General features: G+C 31.2%; 1 long non-coding RNA gene and 1 other non-coding gene across 2 annotated transcripts; one reads left to right on the top strand and one right to left on the bottom strand.

The window, feature by feature from the left end:
- The first annotated feature begins 354 nt into the window (after positions 1-354).
- LOC145271550 (U1 spliceosomal RNA) lies at positions 355-517 on the top strand. Its single transcript, XR_013865960.1, has one exon. It is a non-coding gene; the product is annotated as a U1 spliceosomal RNA (small nuclear RNA).
- Positions 518-10,919: 10,402 nt separating this feature from the next.
- LOC145270434 (uncharacterized) lies at positions 10,920-21,705 on the bottom strand. Its single transcript, XR_013865355.1, has 3 exons — positions 21,449-21,705; positions 14,013-14,142; positions 10,920-12,476 (listed from the first exon to the last, which is right to left on the bottom strand). It is a non-coding gene; the product is annotated as an uncharacterized LOC145270434 (long non-coding RNA).
- Between the last annotated feature and the right edge of the window lie 3,054 nt (positions 21,706-24,759).

The following is a 24,759-nucleotide window of genomic DNA, read 5'->3' as shown; positions in this document are numbered from 1 at the left end:
ATCCGTCCGTGCGTTCACTGACGCAGCAGGGCGAATCTACGTTCTCCTAGTTCCCTCAAATCCCTCCTTTTTATAGTTCCAAACTGACTTCCAGTGACTGTGATATTTGAGGTTTTAATTTTTAGGCGCGGAGCTCTGCCATTGGTTGGTAATTAATTTGTGGTTATCATATTTTTCTTCCCAAGCGGAAGCGATGCGTGGAGCCATGTGCAAACGACGATTTATTATTTTGTCTATCATGGTTGATGCGTTAACATCCGGTTGGCTGCCAATTCTCATCATGTTCCCACAAATGCCTGTCGGTGGTTAGTATATAAGTGCGATATAAAAAAAGTGCACATGAGACAAGGAGCTATACTTACCTGGTATCGAGAGTACGGTGATCAATAAGGCCGTTCCTCCAGAGTGAGACCCTTCCATTGCACTACGGTTGGGTTGACCTTTGCGATCTTCCCAAATGTGGACGATTCGGGTGCATTATTTCTAAGTGTGGGGTCTGCGTACGCGCTCACCCCGATAATTCAATCAATATCAGATATCCTTCTACACATAAGTAAAAAACCTAATTCTGGTCCGTAGGTCTATAACTCTCACCGATGATGTGCAAAAAGCCACTTAGTTTCCCTTTTCTCCAATCGCCCATTTCTGTACGCGCCACAAAACAAGCGATGTTTCCAGATCAGTTTATCATCCACTTCTATTCCAACGTTCTGATTGTATCTAATCTGCATGTCCATATCAGTAACGTTTGCATTGAACATAATCTTTTCTGTTATATAAAAATCATTGATTTGATTTAAGTAAATAGGACAGTCCCTTGAGTGATTGTTGCGAGTAAAAACTTTAGCTATGGATAAGCTTTTAACAAATAAATACGTACACAGCCTCTCCACCATTTTGTGAGCGGAATTATTGATTTTTTGTTTAACATTTGTAATTTTATATTAGTAGAAAATAAATGATAAAATACTCAATCTCTTAAGGGTAAGGAATCGGCCAAGGTGTCACCTACAGCTACTGAAACTGTTTTATTTTTATATAGATTGATGAACGAAAACGTCTAACAATCTCCAACAGATTTCGTATGTCTATTGGTTGAATCCCCCACCCATGACCCGTACAGTCTTTCATTATTTATTATTAATTAATTGTGAGTTGGATTTGTACCGAATTATTGATTTTTTGTTTAACATTTGCAGTGGCGGCTCGTGCATGAAGCTGTGGAACTGCAGCATTGCAGCACCCCCTCCCAGTTCTTTCTACACCATATTAATGATAAAATTAAAAATAATACGTTTGTTTTTAATATTTTATTTTTTCTATGTGTACATTATAAAATCATTAAGTTTAATGTCGGTATGTCCAAAGTCATATAAAAACAATATAAAAATTGGTTGGAGCTGTAAAATTACACTTTCTTAATGAAATTCTCTTGTGCACATGCGCGGATTAGACGTTTTAGACAGCCTATGAAACCCTCTTGAGGAACTGTCACTTGTCGCAGCTCCGCGTCGTGAAATTAGTTGTTTGCTTTGAGTGTGTGCCTGTATAGATATGATAACATTGTTATTGAAAAAAAAAGAAAAAAAAACGGGTTTACTTACATTTTTTTTTTAAATTATTATTAAAATCTGCATATAACGTATTCTTGTACATAAAATACTGTGCTTTTTTCTTTTAGCGTTGCGATTTGATTTGGTATCAGACGGAAATATATAATATGCAGAAACCTTTTTATTATTATTAAAAGTATTCGGGGATTTAGCAGTGAAACTAACACGCGACTAAGGGTAAAAATCAAATATACAATAAATAAACCTTACCATAAAAGTTACTTTTCCATCTACCTGCTTTTTTGTTTGTTTTAAGTAGTTTTAAATGCTATTTTTTTCCAACAACTAAACTTTACAAAAACAAACTGTTTACATTTTCCTACAAGCGAAGAAACAGTTTATGTTGAAAATACATTTTAGTTAGAAATATTTTTAACTTGTATGTTTTAGATATAAAAAAAAATTAGCATTTATTTGCCTCCAACAAGGACAATGTTAGAAGTTTTACACTTTGAAAAACGGATTTTTTACACAAGATTTTTTAATTAAAATGTGTTTGTAAGTAAAAAAACAGTTTTTATAATTATGCATTTTTAAACTTTACATTGAATTTGTTAGTAGATAGGGCAGATAACACACATTAAAAAAAGTAATTAGAAATCCTTCTGGACTGAGACAATTTTAATTTTTTGTTTTGTGGGGGGAGAAAGCTAAATTAAAATTCGATGTTTTATAATGCTTATATATGACATGCTATTTTCTTACAATACATCTCCACTTTATGTTGATATTTACCGGCATGGGAAGGTCAGAAAATAGCCAAGTTTGTTTGTTCTTTTTATATAAAATTCAAGTTGTTAAAAGATTTGTAAATAAAATTTTGTATCTTTAAATATTTTTGTTCGTTTGCTCATTATATAAAAAGGTAAACTTTTTTATTTTGTATTTTATTTAGAAATACGTTTTTTTATAAATGCATCTTTAAAAATAAATTTTGTAAATAAAAATGTTATTAAATAAAACGCTATTTTCAAATGGTAAACTCCTAAATTAACCTTCGTAGGGAGGCAAGTAAATTTCAAAGTTTTTCTTTTTGTTTTTATAAAAATAAGTTATTTTAAAAAATGTTTTTCGTTTGTTTGCAAAAAACAAAACAAAGAAAACGCAAACTTTTATTTAATCTGAAATGTTTAAAATGAAAAATATATATATATATTATTTTTATTCTGTAAAGTGTACATAATTTTAAAAAATCTTTTTAATAAAAAAGGTTTTGCGTATTATCCATTTCTGGTTGATTATTTGTCTTTGTTATAGATTTGAATATTTATTTGAATGTTTGTTTATTATTTAATTAAATATTTATTTATATATTCGAATCTCTTTTACACGATATAAAAAAATATACGTAACATATTTGAAGCAGAACCCCCACTAATCCCAGGCACGAGCCACCACTGAACATTTGTAATTTTATATTAGCAGAAAATAAATGATAAAAACTCAATCTCTTTAGTGCAAGGAATCGGCCAAGTTGTCACCTACAGCTACTGAAACTGTTTTCTTTTGATATAGATTGATGAACAAAAACGTCTAAAAATCTCTAACATATTTTGTGTCTATTGGTTGAATCCCCCACTCATGACCCGTACAGTCTTTTATTATTTATGGAAGGCGGACATTATAGGCGGTTACCAGTGACATGACTCAATTCTCTCAACTTAATTGTGAAAAGATTGGTGCTGTGTCTGGCAAATAGACGATGTTTTATTAAAAAGAGGTTACATATTTATAAAGATGATTATTATATTTATAACTATAATTAAAATATTCATAAGTATAATTATAATATTCATAAGTATAATTATATATATTTATAGCTATAATTATAATATTCATAACTATAATTATAATATATATTATTCATTAATTGGAATTCATTTTTGAGATTAGTATATTATATATATATATATATATATATATATATATATATATATATATATATATATATATTAATTCATTTTTATTTCGGACTATTATTCTCATCTTTATTAGTTGTTATTTTAATCTTTATTGGTTGTTGTTTTTCACGGCGTTTCGGTCAACTATTCCTCTGACCTTCGTTAGGTGGTAACTGCAACGGATATGAACTTCGAATCTCCTAACTGCATTTCAGCAATAATTGCCATCCGTAGTTGTTGTCGTGACGTCTCACCACGTTTTGGTCATGTATTTGCTTTCTGAACGAATGCGGACACATATCAATTCAATCTGGGATGTTCCAGATGTCCGTAAATGATGAATTGATTGATAATGAAAGTTCATTTATGTTCTTGATTTTTTAAATATATATATATATATATATATATATATATATATATATATATATATATATATATATATATAACTATTTCATTTATTCACATAAATTTACTATACGAAAGTATAGATTTATGCGTAAACTTTCTGTATTTACTTCAAAAGTGCTCAATACGTAGGTAGAGCTAGTTAGTAATTTATAAAATATATATGGCGATTAAGCTACACTGAATATTCTGCGTTTCATCCAACTATAGGATTCGTCAGGCTTATGCGCGAATTCTGTCGTGGCTTCTTGTTTTTATACATGTTGAGGATTACTAGTTGGCCACTCAGCTTTCTAGTATCCACTGCGCCCCTTCCTACCAACCAATGGGCATGCATTTTATCAAACAAAGGATCTGTTTTAGAGCTAGGTTAGTGGTTTTAGGTGGCCGTTCTGCTTCTTTTTTTTATATACATATAAATATACCTATGTGTACACAATAATGCACATATATATACATATATATATTATATATATATATATATATATTATATATATATATATATATATATACACACATATACGTGTGATCGTTTATGTATATTCATGTTTATTTAATTTATTTATTTGTTTGTTTTCTATTGTTATTGTTAGTTTTAAAGCTATTTTGTATCGCTATTCTAGAGTGAGTTTTATTTTGTGAACGCAGTTGTTTGCTATTTCCTGCCTAGAGTTTAATAGATTTTGAAGTTCTTTAAAGTACAGGATAGAAAATTTTTCATGGTTAAAGTTTACGCATAAATCTATACTTTCGTATAGTAAATTTATTTGAATAAATGAAATAGTTATACTTAGCTCCTAAAAGAGTCGAGCACTTTCAAAAGAATTTATTTCACCACATTAAAAATAGATATGGAAAGAGTCAATTTCGAAACATCGCTAAAAAACATCCCCACACCCAGCAAGCATAGCTATATTATTAAATTAATCCAAAAAACAGATGAATTAATACACCGAATGCGATGGCGAGCAAATTTCTTCCTTAAAAATGAAAATGTAAACAAAAAAAGAATCCTATGGTTTTAAAACCCTTAAAAATGCGAAAACAGTAGACCTTTTGATAAACTTTGAAAATGACCTTTTAAACGTAATTAAAAACCTAGAATTCCACAATCAACCTAACAATTTCCAACGGAAACTACACAAAATCGTTAGAAACATAAACAACTCTAATAAAATCTTTGTACAAGCAGATAAAACAAGAAACTTTTATAAAATAGATAAGCAAGAATATAACAAACTAATCACAGAAAACATTACAAAAAACTACAAAAAACTAGACACAAACAAATGCGATTACATAGATATAATAAATACTGAAAGTAAACAAATTACCGATAAACTAAAAATTAGCGATAAAGTTGGCAAATTGAAACCTAGAGAGTCATACATTCTGCTTAAAGACCACAAACGAGACTTTAATAATAATCCCAGCACCCGCCTGATAAACCCAACTAAACCAGAAATAGGTAGAATTAGCAAAACTATACTTTCTAGAGTAAACAAACAAATCAAACAGGACCTAGAACTAAACCAGTGGGCAAATACTACCGAAGCAATCACCTGGTTTAAAAATATAGAAAACAAAGATAAATGTACGTTCATACAGTTTGACATCATAAACTTTTATCCCTCGATATCCGAAGAACTTTTTAACATTGCCCTAGAATTTGCCGAGGTATACACTGATATATCCTCAGAAGAAATCAACATAATTAAAAAATGTAGAAAATCAGTTCTAATAAATAACAATAACCAATGGATAAAAAATAAAATGAAAAATTCATTCGATTTGGCGATGGGTGCCAGAGACTCTGCAGAGGCATCAGATCTTGTGGGATTATTCATTCTATATACCCTCACAAGCATATTCGATACTACGGATATCGGCCTATATAGAGATGACGTACTAGATATAATAAAAAACTCCAACAAACTCAAGGGAGAAAACTTTAAGAAAACTATACACAAAGAAATGAAAAAATTAGGCCTAAAAGCGGACATATCAGCTAACATAAAAATAACAAACTTCCTGGACGTCACGTTAAACTTAGATAAAAACACATATGAACCATACTTAAAAGATAACGCTACTCCAATTTACGTAAACCCCAAGTCCAACCACCCACCATCAAGTATAAAACATATCCCTAACTCGATCGTAAGTAGACTCAGTAATAACTCAAGCGATGAAAATGCATTTAACAGGTCATCCAATATTTACGAAACAGCCCTAAAAAACAGTGGATACAAAAATATAGATATCAAATATAAACAACAAAACACCAACAACTATAATAAAATTAAAAACAGAAGAAAAAGAACTATAATTTGGTATACGGCCCCATACAATCAAATGTTAAAAACAAAACTTGGCAAGAAATTTCTAGATCTTATTGAAAAACACTTTCCCGCAACCAACCCCTTACACAAAATCTTCAATAAAAATACCTTGAAGTTATCTTACAGTTGTTGCGAAAATTTAGAGATGATAATTAAGGCACATAATAACAAAATACTAAATGAAAACAATGTAAACAACAACAAAATAAACAATAAAAAAGTAGACACCAGGACAGAAATAAAAACAACACTAGCAGAAATAATAATAATAATAATAATAATAATAATAATAATAATAATAATAATAATAATAATAATAATAATAATAACAAACCAACCCCGGACAAGTACAACCATACCATAAATAAAAATACTAATAACGAACAAGATAAATGCAATTGTAGACACCGCACACTTTGCCCAGTCCAAAACAAATGTCTAACAAAAAGCGTAGTCTATCAAGCAACAATATTTGCAAAAGAAAACCCGAATAACAAAAAATATTACATAGGCATGACTTCCTTAGATTTCAAAACCCGATACTATGACCACAAAAGCACATTCAAAAATAAAAAAAACACCGTATAAAAACAACACTAGCGAATAAATACTGGGAACTCAAAGAAAGCGGACATTCGCCGGTAGTCGAATGGAAAATAATAAGACAAGCTACCACATGCAGACATTTAGACGACCCATGTAAATTATGCCTCCATGAAAAATTTTCTATCCTGTACTTTAAAGAACCTCAAAATCTATTAAACTGTAGGCGGGAAATAGCAAACAACTGCGTTCACAAAATAAAACTCACTCTAGGATAGCGATACAAAATAGCTTTAAAACTAACAATAACAATAGAAAACAAACAAATAAATAAATTAAATAAACATGAATATACATAAACGATCACACGTATATGTATATATATATATATATATATATATATATATATATATATATATATATGTGTGTGCATTGTTGTGTACACATAGGTATATTTATATGTATATAAAAAAAAGAAGCAGAACGGCCACCTAAAACCACTAACCTAGCTCTAAAACAGATCCTTTGTTTGATAAAATGCATGCCCATTGGTTGGTAGGAAGGGGCGCGGTGGATACTAGAAAGCTGAGTGGCCAACTAGTAATCCTCAACATGTATAAAAACAAGAAGCAACGACAGAATTCGCACATAAGCCTGACGAATCCTATAGTTGGATGAAACGCAGAATATTCAGTGTAGCTTAATCACCATATATATTTTATAAATTACTATATATATATATATATATATATATATATATATATGTGTGTGTGTATATATATATATATATATATATATATATATATATATATATGAATCGCTTTTCTATGTACAACGGTTATAATTGTACGAATTAAATCTTATTGGACATTCGGACACAAAAAAACTTCAAAAATAAAAACTTATGGTATTCATATTTGCTTACACTACACAAATAAGATAATAATCAAACATTTGTTTCCTCGTCTTGTTTTACGACAAATATGTTCATGACATTATAAAAATAACGTAATTCGTCTTTATTTGCATTTTATACGGTTTTATTATGTTTTCATAAATAAAAAATCATAAAAACTAACACAGAATATTTCGAAAATAAAACTCTTTATTTGAAATTAAATTTAGCTGAGGTGTCGTTTAATAAATGTTATATTACTGTTTGAGTCCTGTCGTTGGCATTATGTTATATTTCATTTAAAGGAAACGCTAATGCAAATTGTTTTGTTCTTACTGTTTTAAAAAATATTAGATATGCAAATTCAGTTTCTTGCCACATGATTTTGCGCGCGTTCCTTTTTCTTTAAAAGACTGAGTTCTTTCTCTCTTGCTTTAGTAGCTGTGAATTTTATTCAATAAAATCGACCCTTCTTTATTAGATAGCGCGCATACCTAAAGGTAGATAACTCTTAGGGTTATCTCCCTTTACTTGTGGACATCACACTTTAGTAGCTGTGAATTTTGTTCAATAAAACCGACCCTTCTTTATTAGATAGCGCGCATACCTAAAGGTAGATAACTCTTAGGGTTATCTCCCTTATCACACTTTAGTAGCTGTGAATTTTGTTCAATAAAACCGACCCTTCTTTATTAGATAGCGCGCATACCTAAAGGTAGATAACTCTTAGGGTTATCTCCCTTATCACACTTTAGTAGCTGTGAATTTTATTCAATAAAACCGACCCTTCTTTATTAGAGAGCGCGCATACCTAAAGGTAGATAACTCTTAGGGTTATCTACCTTTACTTGTGGACATCACACTTTAGTAGCTGTGAATTTTGTTCACTAAAGCATTAGAAAGAAATGTGTGTTTTACGTCTTCATTTATTTACAACACTACAATTTATTGAACAAAATTTATTTCCCTCATCGAAAAGACTGTTCGTCTGGACAAATTTGACGTATCCTCGGCAGACCGAGCTAGCAAGCTTTGAAGATTGTGGTATCGTAACTTTAATTACTATTTATCAACTATTGCTTTGGTAAACCCAGATAAACTTGAAATTCTTTATTTAAACATGGAAAAAACGACACAACAAAGTCAGGCTCGCAACCTCTCTTCTGTGGGAGAGAGGTTGCAGGGAAGAGAAGAGAGCATCCCCCACTAAGCCCCGAAGTCTATTTTGCACTTTGTCAATGCAGGATAGGCTGTTTTCACAGAGATAGAGAAAGAGAATGTTCATGACATTATAAAAATAACGTAATTCGTCTTTATTTGCATTTTATAAGGTTTTATGATGTTCTCATTAATAAAAAAATCATAAAAGCTAACACACCGTTGCTGACGTTATCGAGGGTTGTTTGAATTAAACACGTTATTGCATTACTGAAAGGTGTTTACAACAAGTCTTCAAACGTTATTCATGTTAGACATCTGATTTCTACGCGTCTGTAGCAAGAAAACATATCTGTCGACCAATATCTTCAGATCTTAAATCGACTTGCCGCTGACTGTTACGTACAGGAATGAACATAACGACAGGACCCAATGCTCGGATACGATTAGGAGCCGACGACGACGTTACCTTTTATTAGCCAACCGACATTCCCTTGAAGCGTGTTTGAATATATATGAAATTTGCTTTATTAGATATATTTGTCAGATAGTTTTCGATTTTTTCTTTTTTAATTTACTTCAATAAGATTTTAAAGATCAAGGAGTTTCTTTCTGGATCAAACATTTGGATTCATTTCGATTTGCATTTATTTCAAAGTTATTCTCACCCAAACGGGATAATCTTTACTTATTTCAGAGACCATGCCATTTAAAAAGCATTATTTAGATTCTATTTTATTTTGTTCCTATGCTACTTAGACCATATTAATTTAAAAAGCATTATTTAGATTCTAATATTTTTTTCCTATGCTACTTAGACCATATTAATTTAAAAAGCATTATTTAGATTCTAATATTTTATTTTTTCCTATGCTACTTAGACCATATTAATTTAAAAAGCATTATTTAGATTCTAATATTTTATTTTTTCCTATGCTACTTAGACCATATTAATTTGGAACGATCTTTTTTCATGTTGTTCATGAGCCTTAATATCTCACATTTCATGTTATGGTTTTGTTTTATTGTAGTAAAAAAAATCGTGCAAACTTTTTACCACTGGCAACGCCTGCTTCAGAGAGTGAAAGAAGAAAGAAGAAGAAGAGAATGGCCACTGCGTCTATTTATAGACTAGAGATCATGGGAAGAATATGCAAATAACTTTGGACGGTTTTGTCCTATAAAAAGCCTGTATTTGGGAAGAGACGGTGTCTTTTTGTTTGGCAGAAGCAATTGCTGTCAGAAGTGCATTGGACTTCAGGATTGAAGAGTGAAGATTGAGTTGTGGGGTCATTGTATTTAACTACATTTATGTTCCCTGATGTTCGACGATCTGTCAAGTTTCATCTCTCCACACATCACCTAATGTGTTTTAACATACAGTTCAAAGACCATATGCCACTAAAATTGAACATTCAGATATTAGGTCCCTCGGGCGCTAAATCACTGTGTAAACAGTTCCTTGTGGACCAGCTTTTAAAAAAACATTTGTGAGTAAACCTTGATATTGACTATCTAAAATGAAAGTCTCCCACTCTTGGGTTGAAGAATCCATTTGCTTCTCTTGTTATCTTCTCATCGATTTCTTTCGTTTTCTTTTTGCAATGTTTGTTGCTGATTCATCATATCTGCAGCATTTATCATTCATCAATAATACTCGAACACTTTCTACTGAGTGAATTTTGTATGAGTAAACCACATTTTCATATATGTTAAACTTTGGAAGTAATTCCATTGATTACTATGGCCCTTTATCATGTCCATTTTCATATATGTTAAACTTTTGAAGTTCTTTCTCTTGCTTAATATGGTCTCTCGTCATTTTCATCTATTTATCTATATATTTATTACTATCTCATCATTTCATTTTAATATCTGTTAAACTTTTGAAATACTTACCCTTGATTACTAAGTTGGCTCGATATGGTTTATTCCAATGTGGCACAGACTTCCTTCTTTTTTTGTTACGCGCATGCGTTAACCGAATATGGCTTTTTTCAATTGTTAGTTATTTTTTAAATTTTGTTTATAAAAATAGAAATATTAAAATAGTGCAAAAGAATACAGATTTTCGGCTTTTTATTTTATGAAATCAAGTGGTTCCTTAATTAGAACTAATATTTTATTTCATTACGATTAAAATTGAACAGCAGTATTTTTAAGTATAAACTGTTACAGCAGAATCAAATGACACAATCCTAGCAAATGTTTTTTATGTAATATTGTCTAGCTTAACGGTCTGATATGAATAAACAATACTATAAACATATTTTTCCAAGTTTTTACTAATTGTCTTTTTATGTTGCATAAAACATGATTGAAAAGAAAGACTATTTTCATATTCTGCAAAATTATGAATTTTCACTCGTGTGAGTTTTCATATGTTTGAATGCACCTTTTCACCAGGTTTTACAGCAGTATTTTTAAGGTAGGTGGCTAGGGATTATGGTCCAGTGTGAGTTCTCATATGTGTCACTAACCTTGATTTTTGAGAAAAAGAGTATCCACAAACTTCACAAGTATGTGGCTTTTCCCCATTGTGAATTCTCATATGTCTTACTAACGATGATTTTTGAGAACAAGAATATCCACAAACTTTACAAGAATGTGGCTTTTCCCCAGTGTGAGTTCTCATATGTCTCACTAACGTTGATTTTTGATGACAAGAATATCCACACACTTCACAAGAATGTGGCATTTCCCCAATGTGATTTCTCATATGTGTCATTAAAGATGATTTTCCAGAACAAGAATATTCACAAACTTCACAAAAATGTGTCTTTTCCCCAGTGTGAGTTCTTATATGTCTCACTAACATTGATTTCCGAGAAGATGAATATCCACACACTTCACAAGAATGTGGCTTTTCCCCAGTGTGAATTCTAATATGCATCACTAAGTCTGATTTTCGAGAACAAGAATATCCACATACTTCACAAGAATGTGACTTTTCCCCAGTGTGAGTTGTCATATGTTTTACTAAGTCTGATTTTCGAGAACAAGAATATCCACAAACTTCACAAGAATGTGGTCTTTCCCCAGTGTGAGTTCTCATATGCCTTACTAAATTTGACTTTTGAAATGAAGAATATTCACACTCTTCACAAGAATGTAGCATTTTTCTATTTTTAATTATTGACGACTGGACTCTATATCAACTGCTAAACATATATTCATATATATTCCAACCGAGATATCTTTTTTTAAAATGCTTCGGAATGTCAACACATTACAAAAACATTGCCTTTTTCTCTTTTTTAAATTTTCTCATTAATTTGTACAAGCTGAGGATGAGGCTTTATATCAAATGTTAAACATATAACATGTTTTTATGGAATTGTATTAAATATTTTTCTTTTTTAAGCCACATAATTTTTTCTGTAATTTGTGATTCAATCTTTTCTGACGTTTTGCTTTATGTTAATACATATTTAACAAAAATGGTATTACCTTTAAGATGTGTTATGTTTTTATCACTGTTTCAAAGTTCGTTTAATAGTTGAGTCCAGTATAGAAATCGTCTCTGAGATATTGCTGTACTCGGCCAATTAACATAACAAGTGTTTATAGGATAATGTTTGAAGATAATGATACTCCATTAAAATTCAATCAGGAACATCTGTAAAAAATAATGAAATTCAATATTTTTTATTTGCATTCACATAATCGTATTGTTTGTTTGTTGTTTTCAATATTATTGAATTGAACTCACAACCTCTAGATTAACTTAATCTAAGATATTCATTGACGTAACATTGCCAAAATGATTGGATATTTTCTAGCTTTACACAGAGTCTGTCAATGCTGGTTTATCATTAATTTGTACAAGCTGAGGATGAGGCTTTATATCAAATGTTAAACATATAAGATGTTTTTATAGAATTGTATTCAATATTTTTCTTTTTTAAAGCCACATAATTTTTTCTTTAATTTGTGATGCGATCTTTTATGATGTTTATCACAGTTTCAAAGTCCGTTCAATAGTTGAGTCCAGTATAGAAATCGTCTCAGAGATATCGCTGCACTCTTCCAATTAACATAATAATGTTTAAAGATAATGTTACTCCATTAAAATTCCATCATGAACATCTGTAAAAAATAATGAAATTCAATATTTTTTTATATTTGCATTCACATAACAGTAGTATTCTTGTTTGTGTTGTCAATATTATTGGATTGAACTCACAACCTGTAGATTAATTAATCTAAGATATTCATTGACGTAACATTACAAAATGATCGGATAATTTCTAGTTTGACACAGAATCAGGCAATAATGGTTTTGCTTGCTTCTTGTTGAAATTATATCCAACCCTGTTTCTATGATTTAGATCCTGGTCAGAAGAGAAATACTCATATCGATACAATTGCAATATATATATATATATATATATATATATATATATATATATATATATATATATATATATATATTGCATTCATAAATTGTTATTCTATCAAGCAACTCACATTCGTTATTATATATTAGATTGGTTAAAAAATAATGCCGGTTTTTTATTTGAAATTGAACGTAAAAAAGACATTATTTTTACACAAACTTGATATATAATAAGGTTAGATGTTTTAAATTTATTATAGTAAATGATTAATTTTATATTTTGTTATGGTCTACGGTTTGCACATTTTTATTAATAATATTTTAATACTTTTTCCCCTGATTTGATAAGGATAGAATAGTTTAATATGTGTAGTAGGTTTGGGTGTGGATTATGTATTATTTTGATATTTTAAACTTTCCTAATTTGTTCATCATTATATTCATTTGAAAAGCTACAGAAAAATCGATATAGTTTTTTATATTTTGTCTTGTATATTATTTGAAAGTGAGAGCGTTTTTATCAGTGTTCATCTATATCTTTAACTATATATTAACAAACACTTTAAAGATATTACAAAAGCTGATTCAAAGAAGGTGATTTTTCCCAACCCTCCCAATTACTTAGACAATCAGGTATCGTAGATGTCTACAAATATCACAATATACATTTGTTATGCATATGTGCTGATACAACTATGTTTGTGTTAAGGCTCAAAAAGGGTTTTAAATATAGCAAGTACTTTAGTGGAATGCTATTTGATAAACTTCACATATATGCATCACGACCAACGTGATGATGAGCAAAATTTAACTTACTTCTTGTGACGTTACGATCAGGATTCGGTTCTGGGCTTCAGAAGGAGTGAGTGACTCGCTTGACACCAGCACGTTTCAGACCTCTTCTTTTCAAATCGACCATCGAATTTTTCCTGGCTTTTATATCCTCCTATCAAAAACATAAAAGGAAGCGACAATAAAAATTAAAAAAATAGCTTCTCCCATCATGCACTGCCTTCCCAAGATGCTCTTCGGGTATATAAATGAGCCGGCCATCCTTTCCTTCTTCTTTCCCAAAGAGCGATGCAAATACGCTCGGTACGTCGTATATTACTTATTTCTCTTGTTTCTAACCATAACCCAACCTTAAATGGAACCGTTTCTTTTTTCCTTTCGCATATGCCCCACCACTCTCTCTCTCTTTCTCTCCCTCCCTCCCTGACACACAGTTTTTTTTTATTTGAAAAACCAACTGTATCTCATTTGCATATTTTCCCAGATCTAGTTACCTCAGGTGACCACCAGTCCATAAATGGAAGAGCGGAATTTTTCCTTTCTTTCTTTCCTGAAACAGACGGTATGTTGTACGACTTTCTAATCACAATTTAAATTGCTATAAACGGATAAAATACAATTATCCGAACCTATCATTTACGTTTTAAATAAACTTTGATACCGGCATCTTTGTTTGAAACAACAAAATTTATTATTTCTTCTCATATATTTCTCAATTGTCAATCTATTATTCCAAGCTAATAATTATTTGATGAGAAATATTGGTGCATCTCTAATTCAGCTGAACATTGAAATTATTTGTAACAACATGTCTTTAACTTATCAGCGTTTAAATGTTTTATCTTTAAATGTTGGTATTGACCAATGCCTTTTATAAGGGTGTTGCCATATTGCCAGGTGGCTGTAATTATTAAAAGAGTCCTGAATACCAATATTGTCATTAATTATCGTCTTTACTGTTTGTCCGGTAAAATCTTTAAATGCTCTTTAAACTGAAGTAATGCAAATAACGTCTGCCTGTGCTTCGTAAACCATGCGTTAATGAACTCTGCAATCATGTTGAAGTTAAAATTGGACCACCATTTTGAAAGAGACTTTAAATGTTTTATTTTCATAGAATAAACGTTTTTGCAAATTGAACGGAGGTTTTAGATAAAAGTTCGTTTAGATGTTGACAAAGCCTAATTATCTTTTTCAGCTGCCATTAACCATTTTGCATGCTGTTTATGAAGTGCAGGCTGGGATGCGATACCAATGTTTATAAAGTATATACATAAGTATTGTATTGAGATAGTTCTGATCTTTGGCATAGTTTTAGATTTGGTTTATTAAGCGCTATTTAGAATGATATGACGTTATAATTACAGTGAAGTACACACTGTTTAAAGAAAAGGCTATTAAATTGACGTTATAATATCAGTGAAGTATAAGCTGTTTAAAGAAAAGGCTATTATAATGACGTTATAATATCAGTGAAGTATAAGCTGTTTAAGGAAAAGACTACTATAATGACGTTATAATATCAGTGAAGTATGAGCTGTTTAAGGAAAAGACTACTATAATGACGTTATAATATCAGTGAAGTATGAGCTGTTTAGAGAAAAGACCCTTATATTCTTAATGTGTAAAGTGTGTGTAACAATTGCTAAATCGAATAAACCTAAAAATTCAGATGAAGAAAGATATGATTATGATTTTTGTCTGACGCATCTACGCTTATCTGATACACAAAATAACATAACTCTTTGGTACTTTAAATCTTCACACTTCTATTTTGCTTGAGAAGACAAGTGTTTTGATATTGCAAGATGGCTTCAGCGACATTTCATTTTATAGAGTGTTAAGAATTATTCTCTTTGTTATATTTACAGCATTTTAATTGAGGTTATGCAACTGATATATAAGGAAGTGATGGAATATGTTTAAATTCAAATTGCAATACCAATTTTAAGGATGTTTAAGCTATTTTGTTTACATTTGCTGTTCGCAATTTTACACTTTAATCTATGTTATTTTCTGTAAAAAAATAAATGGTAGTAGGAAGGCAGGCTCAAACTCGATGGAGGAAAAGAACGAGATAAAAAGTGTGACGTTTTTGCAGTTACGACCACCGCCAAACCAGAAGTGACATAGGTTTAAATTAAGGCTAGTCAATCGAAAAGAGGGGATGACTTTTGAAAATATCGGTGAAAAAAGGAAACCCTCCTTGTAGGAAAGTGCCCAGTTGAGGATGACAGTTTTAGGCAGACATGCAAACATACAGTTATATATTGATAGCTCAAATTTTCGACCCGATTAAAAAGCCTGCCCTATCTCTGAATACCCTTTATGTAAAATTTCAAATTTTTTAACCAAAAATTGTCTGAGCAATTTGCTAGAGACCGCAGAGGTAATTTTATAAAAAAACTTTGACCTCTACTATGACCCCTTAATATTTATTGTTTTGGGCTTACATCAAGTTATTAAGTTAGCTCCATGTCCAAGGAACCTATATCTAAAATTTCAATTGTTTATACCCAAAATTGGCGGAGGAGTTTGGTAGAGTCCTCAAAGGTCAAATCGTTGAACTTTCACCCCTTGACAGCCAAATTTCTGGCCGAAAACCGGTTACAAAGATTTTCCCAAATCTCAATTCCCTGTATATCAGGTTTCGAGTCTGTAGACTGAAAATTGACAGAATTATTGTCTCAGTAAATGTCTTTTATAGATATACTAGCAGGGGTAACCGGGGTTGCCCGGGTGTTTGTAGGTGTGTGTGGTGTTAAAAAAAAAAACCGGGGGGGGGGTAGAATAGAACCTGAGGCGAAGTTTGAAAATAAAATCGGCCAGCCAAAATGAATTACTGAAAGATGTTTGAATTTATTTAAATAAGAACCAAATTGAGGTGCACGCCCGGAAGTTGTTGAGCGTTACGACGATGACAATGTCAATGACCCGGTTTGATTGTTATAAGTGAAGAAAAAATAGAAAACAATGCTAAAACTTAAGCGGGGCGGAAGAGTAATCAAAACATCGAAAAAAAAAACACAAAAAACAAACATAAGGCAAACGAACGATGAAAACAGAACACGAACACGTGAAAAATGGCTTAAATAAGCCTGTTTCGATATTAAAGTTTAAGAAATCAAGATTAGAGGAGAGGGAATCAGAGAGAACTTTGTCATTTACGGCCTTTGATGTGTTGCCATAGATGCTCGTATCATCAGCATAGATTTCAACGAATGAATTAAGTATGTGTTTTGGGAGATCATTGATGCAGATCAGGAAGAGAGTTGGGCCCAGGATGGACCCCTGGAGGACTCCAGCATTAATACTGTGGACCTCAGGTTTCTGCCCATCAACCACTACTCTTATGAACCTGTCAGAGAGAAATGATTTAATTATTGAGAAAACATTTCCAGTTATACCGTAGCTGGATATCTTGTGAAGTAGGCCCTTATGCCAAACCTTATTGAAGGCCTTTGATATGTCAAGAGCAATTGCCCTAGAAAGGAAGCCTCTGTCGAGAGATTCACTAATCCTATGGGATATAACTGTTAGCAGATCAGCTGTATATCAAGCAGAACGGAAACCATATTGCATGTCACTAAGTGTTACATTGTCGTATAATAAAGGGTTGAGTGTTTGTTGTTGTTATATATTTATATTGTTGTATCATAAAGGGAATCGTGTGTGAGTGACATGTATTTTCAGAACTTTCCTCTGCTTCTTGGATGTTGGGCCATCTGGAATTTCTCGTCCTGGAGGGAGACTTGATACTTGTTTTTGGATGAAGATTCAATCACTCCAAGACAAGGAATTAGTTCTATAGTTTTTTTCACTTTCCCAGATGTCCTGCAGAAGGTGGAAAGTGAAATCGGCCTGTGTGGGTTCTTCTTCTACACAGGTCAGCGTTCGTCCCCTACCCCCAGTGAAGAGGAGGAGACAACGGGAAGCCGTCCGTTGTCTTCTGAGTCCAAATCAAATCTCAATGATTCAGCTAACCTGATCACATGACTCGCACGCAATCCAATCAGCTGATCTTAACTTCCAGTCAACGTGTCTACACTATAACTCACCTCTCTCTCTCTCTCCCTCTCTCTATTCCTTAACATAAGGAGGTTATTTCTGCTGAGGTGGTTAACTACTTCTTTATTTAATATGGATTCCAGTACCTTACTCATAACACACAAGAGACTTGGTCTGTACTGAGAGGGGGATGATTATCGCCTGAGATCTTAAATACAGGGCATATTGACGAAGTTTTCCAGGGTGTTGGAAAGCACTTCTCCTCAAGGCAACGCTTAAACAGTTTTGTAAGTATGGGGGCAAGTTCTGGTCGAAGTTTTTTCAACAGTATAATTGGAATGGGTCTGGGTCAGTTGCTCTACTGGAATCAAGGTTCTTGATTAGTTTGGCGACCTCGTGCACAGATATTTCTATGTTGGATAAGGTGTTGTCTGTTGTAGGAGGAAATATGGGGAGTTGATGCCCTTCCTCGAAAAGGGTAGAGTTAGCTGCAAAGTTCTTGGCGAAAAGTTTGGCCTTGTCGGATGCTGATGAGATGACCTCAGGTCCATTGATGATGGTTGGGATAGAACGTATGCATCTGTTCAGGATCCTGTTTGCTATTTGCCAAAACTGGTGGGAACCAAGCCGCTGCTCAGCTACTTTGGATTTGACAGACTGAACATATAGCTCTCTTGCATTTTTTATTACTCTTTTACAATTGACAGCTTTAGTCTCAGTACATCTATTACGTTGGTAGCTATGGAAAAAAGTGATTTCTGTGCGCAATGGCAGCAGCACATTCTAGGGAGAACCATGGCTTGCTGTTAGGTTTTTGTTGGAATTTTTTGGATGGTATGATTCGGTCTATGCCTACAATTTACCATTCGGTAAGGTCTGATACTATAGAGGATAGATCCTTTTTAAACATGGAATGCAGAAGCAGATCAGATATGAATTTACGGAAGCTATCCCAGTCAGCCATAATTTAATAATCAAATTTATAGTTTTGACTCTCCCCCCAACATTAGTAAAATAAATAAAAAAAACGAATATATTATGCGTAAATGTGACTAAAGGCAACATAATACTTTTCTGGATAAGTTTTTTTTTTGTTTTATACTTATTTTAAAGCGTTTACTTATTTAGAAAAATACTGATGAGTTTAAGTTAGTAAAAGAGAAATAGCTGTGATCATTTTCATTTATTTTCGATTGTAAACTATGCTAGTTTAAATTATAAACATTTATCAATATTCATTTTCGACATTGGCTTCCATTAGTGATGGCCGATAAACAGGCATATATATAAAGTAAAGTAAATAAATAAGAAAGTGATCTATAATATAAAATAAAAAATATTTGATTAAACATAAAATAAAATTTTCTGCTCAGTTGTTGACAATTCGAGTTAAATTATTGTTTATATGGTAATTATTATTATTATTATTATTATTATTATTATTTTTATTATTATTATTATTATTTCGAGTTAAATTATTGTGTATATTGTAATCATTATTATTTCTAGTTAAATTATTGTGTATATGTTTATTATTATTTTTTTTTCGAGCAAAATTATTGTCTATATGGTAATTATTATTATTATTATTATTATTATTATTGTTATTTCGAGTTAAATTATTGTGTATAAGCTAATTATTATTATTATTATTATTATTATTATTATTATTATCATTTGGAGTTAAATTATTGTGTATATGGTAAATACTATTATTATTATTATTATTATTATTATTATAATTATCATTATTATTATTATTATTTCGAATTAAATTATTTTGTATATGGTAATTATTATTATGTTTCTTATTATTATTTCGAATTAAATTATTCCGTATATGGTTATTATTATTATTATTATTATTATTATTATTATTATTATTATTATTATTATAATTTCGAGTTAAATTATTGTGTATATGGTAATTATTATTATTTTCATTATTATTTTTAGTTAAATTATTGTGTATATGGTAATTATTATTATTTCGAGTTAAATTATTGCGTATATGGTAATTAGTATTATTTCGAGTTAAATTATTATGTATATGGTAATTATTATCATTTCGAGTTAAATTATTGTGCATATGGTAATTATTATTATTATTATTTCGAGTAAAATTATTGTGTATATAGTAATTATTATTATTTTGAATTAAATTATTGTGTATGCTGTAATTATTATTATTTTGAGTTAAATTATTGTGTATATTGTAATTATTATTATTTTGAGTTAAATTAATGTGTATATGGTAATTATTATTATTTTGAGTTGAATTATTGTGTATATTGTAATTATTATTATTTTAAATTAAATTATTGTGTATATGGTAATTATTATTATTTTAAATTAAATTATTGTGTATATTGTAATTATTATTATTTTGAATTAAATTATTGTGTATATGGTAATTATTATTATCTCAAATTTAATTATTGTGTATATGGTAATTATTATTATTTTGAATTAAATTATTGTGAATATGGTAATTATTATTATTTTTAGTTAAATTATTGTGTATATGGTAATTAATATTATTTTAAATTAAATTATTTTGTAAATGGTATTTATTATTATTTCGAGTTAAATTATTGTTTATATGGTTATTATTATTATTTTGAGTTAAATTATTGTTTATATGGTAATTATTATCATTTCGAGTTAAATTATTGTTTATATAGTAATTATTATTATTACGAGTTAAATTATTATGTATATGGTAATTATTATTATTATATGGAGTTAAATTATTGTTTATATGGTAATTATTATTATTTCGAGTTAATTATTGTGAACATTGTAATTATTATTATTTCGAGTTAAATTATTGTGTATATGGTAATTATTATTTCGAATTAAACTATTGTGTACATTGTTATTATTATTATTTTTAATTAGTTGTTGTGTATATGGTAATTATTATTATTTTGAGTTAAATCATTGTGTATATGGTAATTATTATTATTTTAAGTTAAATTTTTGTGTATATGGTAAATATTATTATTGTCTATGTTATAATGAGGTTTACTTAACACATTTTTTACAAAATTGAACAAAATTCTATATGTTAGATTAAAAAAAAAATATTTTAAGAGATTATTTTGAAATAGAAGCTTCACACATTTTTATGTCTATTTTTTTTATGTTCTCTATTTACACATATTTTTAAAATTCAATAATTCCACGGCATGTTTCAAACAAGAGCAACCTTCGATAACGTCAGCAACAGAGGGGCCCTATATGTTAGATTGAAAAACATATTTTTAAGAAGAGATTATTTTGAAATGGAAGCTTCACACATTTTTTTTATTCACGTCAATTGGCTAAATCCATATTTTTATTAGATTGCAATAAAAAAAATAAACTCATTTTAATGGTTTTAATTACTTTTAAAACTTATTGGATTTTAATTTTTTAAAGTATATAAAGAAAGGAAAATAATAACTTACCTTTCTTTTTACTGGAATTCAATTACGAAAAAAAACATCGGGATAATTTCGTTTTCTTTTTTTTTTTTTTTGTCTTCAAAATACAAACATTGTTTAGTTTGTTAGGTTTTCTTTAGTAAGTAGATATAATTTTTGTTTCGTGTGTCCAATTCATGAAGAAATTAAATATGTGAAAATATAAAAGAATCAAAATTAAAAGATGAAAAACACGATTTAAACAGGAAGTTATTTAAATAGAAAATCAACTGCTAAAGAACAGAACTTAAGGTAATCATAATAACACGGTGTAATCATTGTTTCGTTTCTTGTGTAAAAAATGTCCGTACATTAGTTAACCGTGCCGAATTGTTTTCCTATCAAGTTTAGATTATATTTGTCAACGGCAGGCTTGCTGTAAGATTAAGTCTGGGCATTTAATAATTTGGACTAGTCGAACTACTGCTAACTTCCATTAACGAGAACATTCGTGTTATATTTCCGTAAAAGTAAAAGTTTCTATGGCACGTGATTTTGCACACGTTCCTTTTCTTTTTTAAAAGGGCTGAGTTTTCTTCTTCAACATTTCATTATTAACAGATCTTGCGTTTACTGCTGCTACCTGCTCTTTACTATTTGCTCTTACGTTTACTATTTGCTCTTACGTTTATTATTGGCTGTGAAATTAGTTCGGTAAAGCCTAGTAAAGAGGTTTTGCTCTTCCGTTCTATGATAAAACACCGCAATTTACCGAACTAATTTTTTTATTTTCTTCATGGAGGCCAGCAAGTTTTGGAAATTATGGTTCTGCAACTTTAATTACGACTTATCAACTATTGCTTTGTTAAACCTTGATAAGCTAGAAGTTCTCTATTTAAACATCGGCCCCTCTGTTGCTGACGTTATCGAAGGTTGCTCTGGTTTTGAACATGCTGTGGAATTATTGAAAGGCGTTTGCGACAAGTCTCCAAACGTTATTCACGCTAGACATCTGCTTTCCACGCGTTTGCAACAAGAAAGCGAGTCTGTCGACCAATACCTTCAGACCTTGAATGTTTTAAAGATGTAACAGCCACCATTTACAGGGATGAATCTGTCCGTGATGCAGTCATTTGTGGCCTCCGGTCCTCATTGATATGTACTAGAAGCTACTCAATGTGCTAGGGCGTTAGAACAAGCTCACTTTCGCGCGGAATCGTATGCCTCCCAGATTGGAGCAGTCACTGTTACTTCTACTACGGGAACTAAAAATGTGCTGATCGATTCTGCCGAGGAGGCCACTTGTATTTCTAAAAATTCTGTTCAAGTGTGACTCTGTAAAGTTCTCTGCTCCCCTTCCTGTTCGTGCAAGTGCTATAACTGAAGAGGGCGACGTCACCTTAAGGATGACCGCTGCCTTTGCCTTGCCCACGATAAGTTATGTCGAAGCTGTGGTAAACTCGGGCATTTTTCTAAAGTTTGCCGTTCTACTCTAACGACACCTTCACGTTCTTCTTCTGCTATCATAGGGATCCGCGCTAAAGGTGGTGATAGTTGCCCTCCTATCACCAAAATTGTGGAGTTAAAAGGAAAAAGGTTTACTTCCCTTATAGACACCGGTAGTTCTGATAATTTTATCAGTGCCCGCATTGTTAAAACAATGAGACGGCCCACTTTAAAACGGAACTCCGTAATTTCTATGGCATCATCCGTCGTTTCCCTTAAACTGTGTGAATATTGCACAGAGAGCATTTTCTTCAGTGGTTGCGAATATAAAGAGATTGACCTTACCGTGCTTCCTGACTCCTGTATGGACATTATACTCGGGGTGCCGTTTTTTGAAACTACACCGGGGCGTTACTATTTCTTTTGGTGGATCTCAGGATGCTTTAAAAAGTGTTTTTATCTATTTTATTTCCAAATCTTTGTTGCCAGTTGTTATATCGTGCGATGCGTTAGATCAATATACCATAAAATATCTTACCGCAAGGAGTCCAGCCTTCACGTGGGTATGTTGCAGCTCGTGAAGAAAGACCGTAATACTTATGAATAAATAAGAAGCCACTCACTTGTTGCATAACGATATACGTTTATTATGGAGACATGCACACACACACGTAACTACAATTCAAACAGTTAGACGTCCAATATGATAACTGAAACGAACGAGAATAATGTTCATCTCGCCATTTTCAGAGTCACTCTTTTTTCCCTACACTGTCTCCTTTCTGGTCGTTGATCTCACGAGAAGTCGCGAGAATTTTAAGTTTAGGACCACGGACAAAGGGAGTCAACTTTGCTGAAAGAAGTAAAGAGTTACCCCCGTTTGCATTATACATTTGTTTGGTTACAACTTGTGACTTCCTGTTATTAAAACATGATGATTTTATGGTTTGTATACAACTTGTGACTTCCTGTTATTAAAATATGATGAGTTTATGGTTTGTTTACAATTTGTGACTTCCTGTTAATTAAATATGATACAGTTAAACTTACGATTAATTTTACTGTTGATTTCAGACTTAAACTGTAATTAACCGTCCTCTAAGACATATATCACACCGACCAGCAATCAAAATGTAGAATACGTTCGCGGTTTGCGTTGATCTATGGGCCATTTTCGCATTTTACTTAAACTGCTATTTTCAACTAAAATATCTATAGCTTCGTAGTGCTTGCAAGTTGCATCTTCTGCCTCTACTAGCCGTAGCGTTTTTGCTATAGTTATATTATAACCCTCCCTAATTAAGGATTTCATTTGAATATTAGAGTTATGCAAGCCTATTTGTAATAAGGTATGGTTCAGATCTGTCAAGATATGTTTTAATTCAGGTATTACCAATTCATATGTGATAAATTCACAGTCAATTGCTGTGACGTCGCTCCTTTCAATTACAAGTCTTTTTTTTCAAGTTAAATAACTTTTTTATCACATTGTAACACTAAAGAGAGGCCACATCAGACCTGTAGGGTTGATGTTACGTTTCTTTTGGTTAAAAGTAATTTTTTGTTCCCGGACGATGATCGGATTAAAGGAATAAAAAAAATTATTATTTTATTTGTGAATAAATTCTGAGCTAAGTCTGTTGTTGAAATGGCGGCGGCAAGAGTGCCTTTGTAGCGAGAGGTTAAATCACATTCTAGACTTCAAAAGTGAAAAAGAATGCATAAAATATTTTAGTCAAAATACACAGGCGTTTGATCTACGATGACCGGAATCATAGTGGTACAGGAGCCGGAGGGGTGGGGATTTCACACCCGCAATTGGCGAAACTATGAGCCAAGGTTGATCTGTGAGTTTGACAAGTTGAAAAGTCGGGTTGTTTTTGATCTAAGAGAAACACACGCAGTGACTC

This window comes from Euprymna scolopes, chromosome 46 (genome assembly GCF_053919585.1).
Source record: "Euprymna scolopes isolate OS-2025 chromosome 46, ASM5391958v1, whole genome shotgun sequence".
NCBI classification, from domain to species: Eukaryota; Metazoa; Mollusca; class Cephalopoda; order Sepiida; family Sepiolidae; genus Euprymna; species Euprymna scolopes.
Note: the sequence above shows the minus strand (reverse complement) of the source record. Positions and strands in the feature narration are given on the sequence as shown.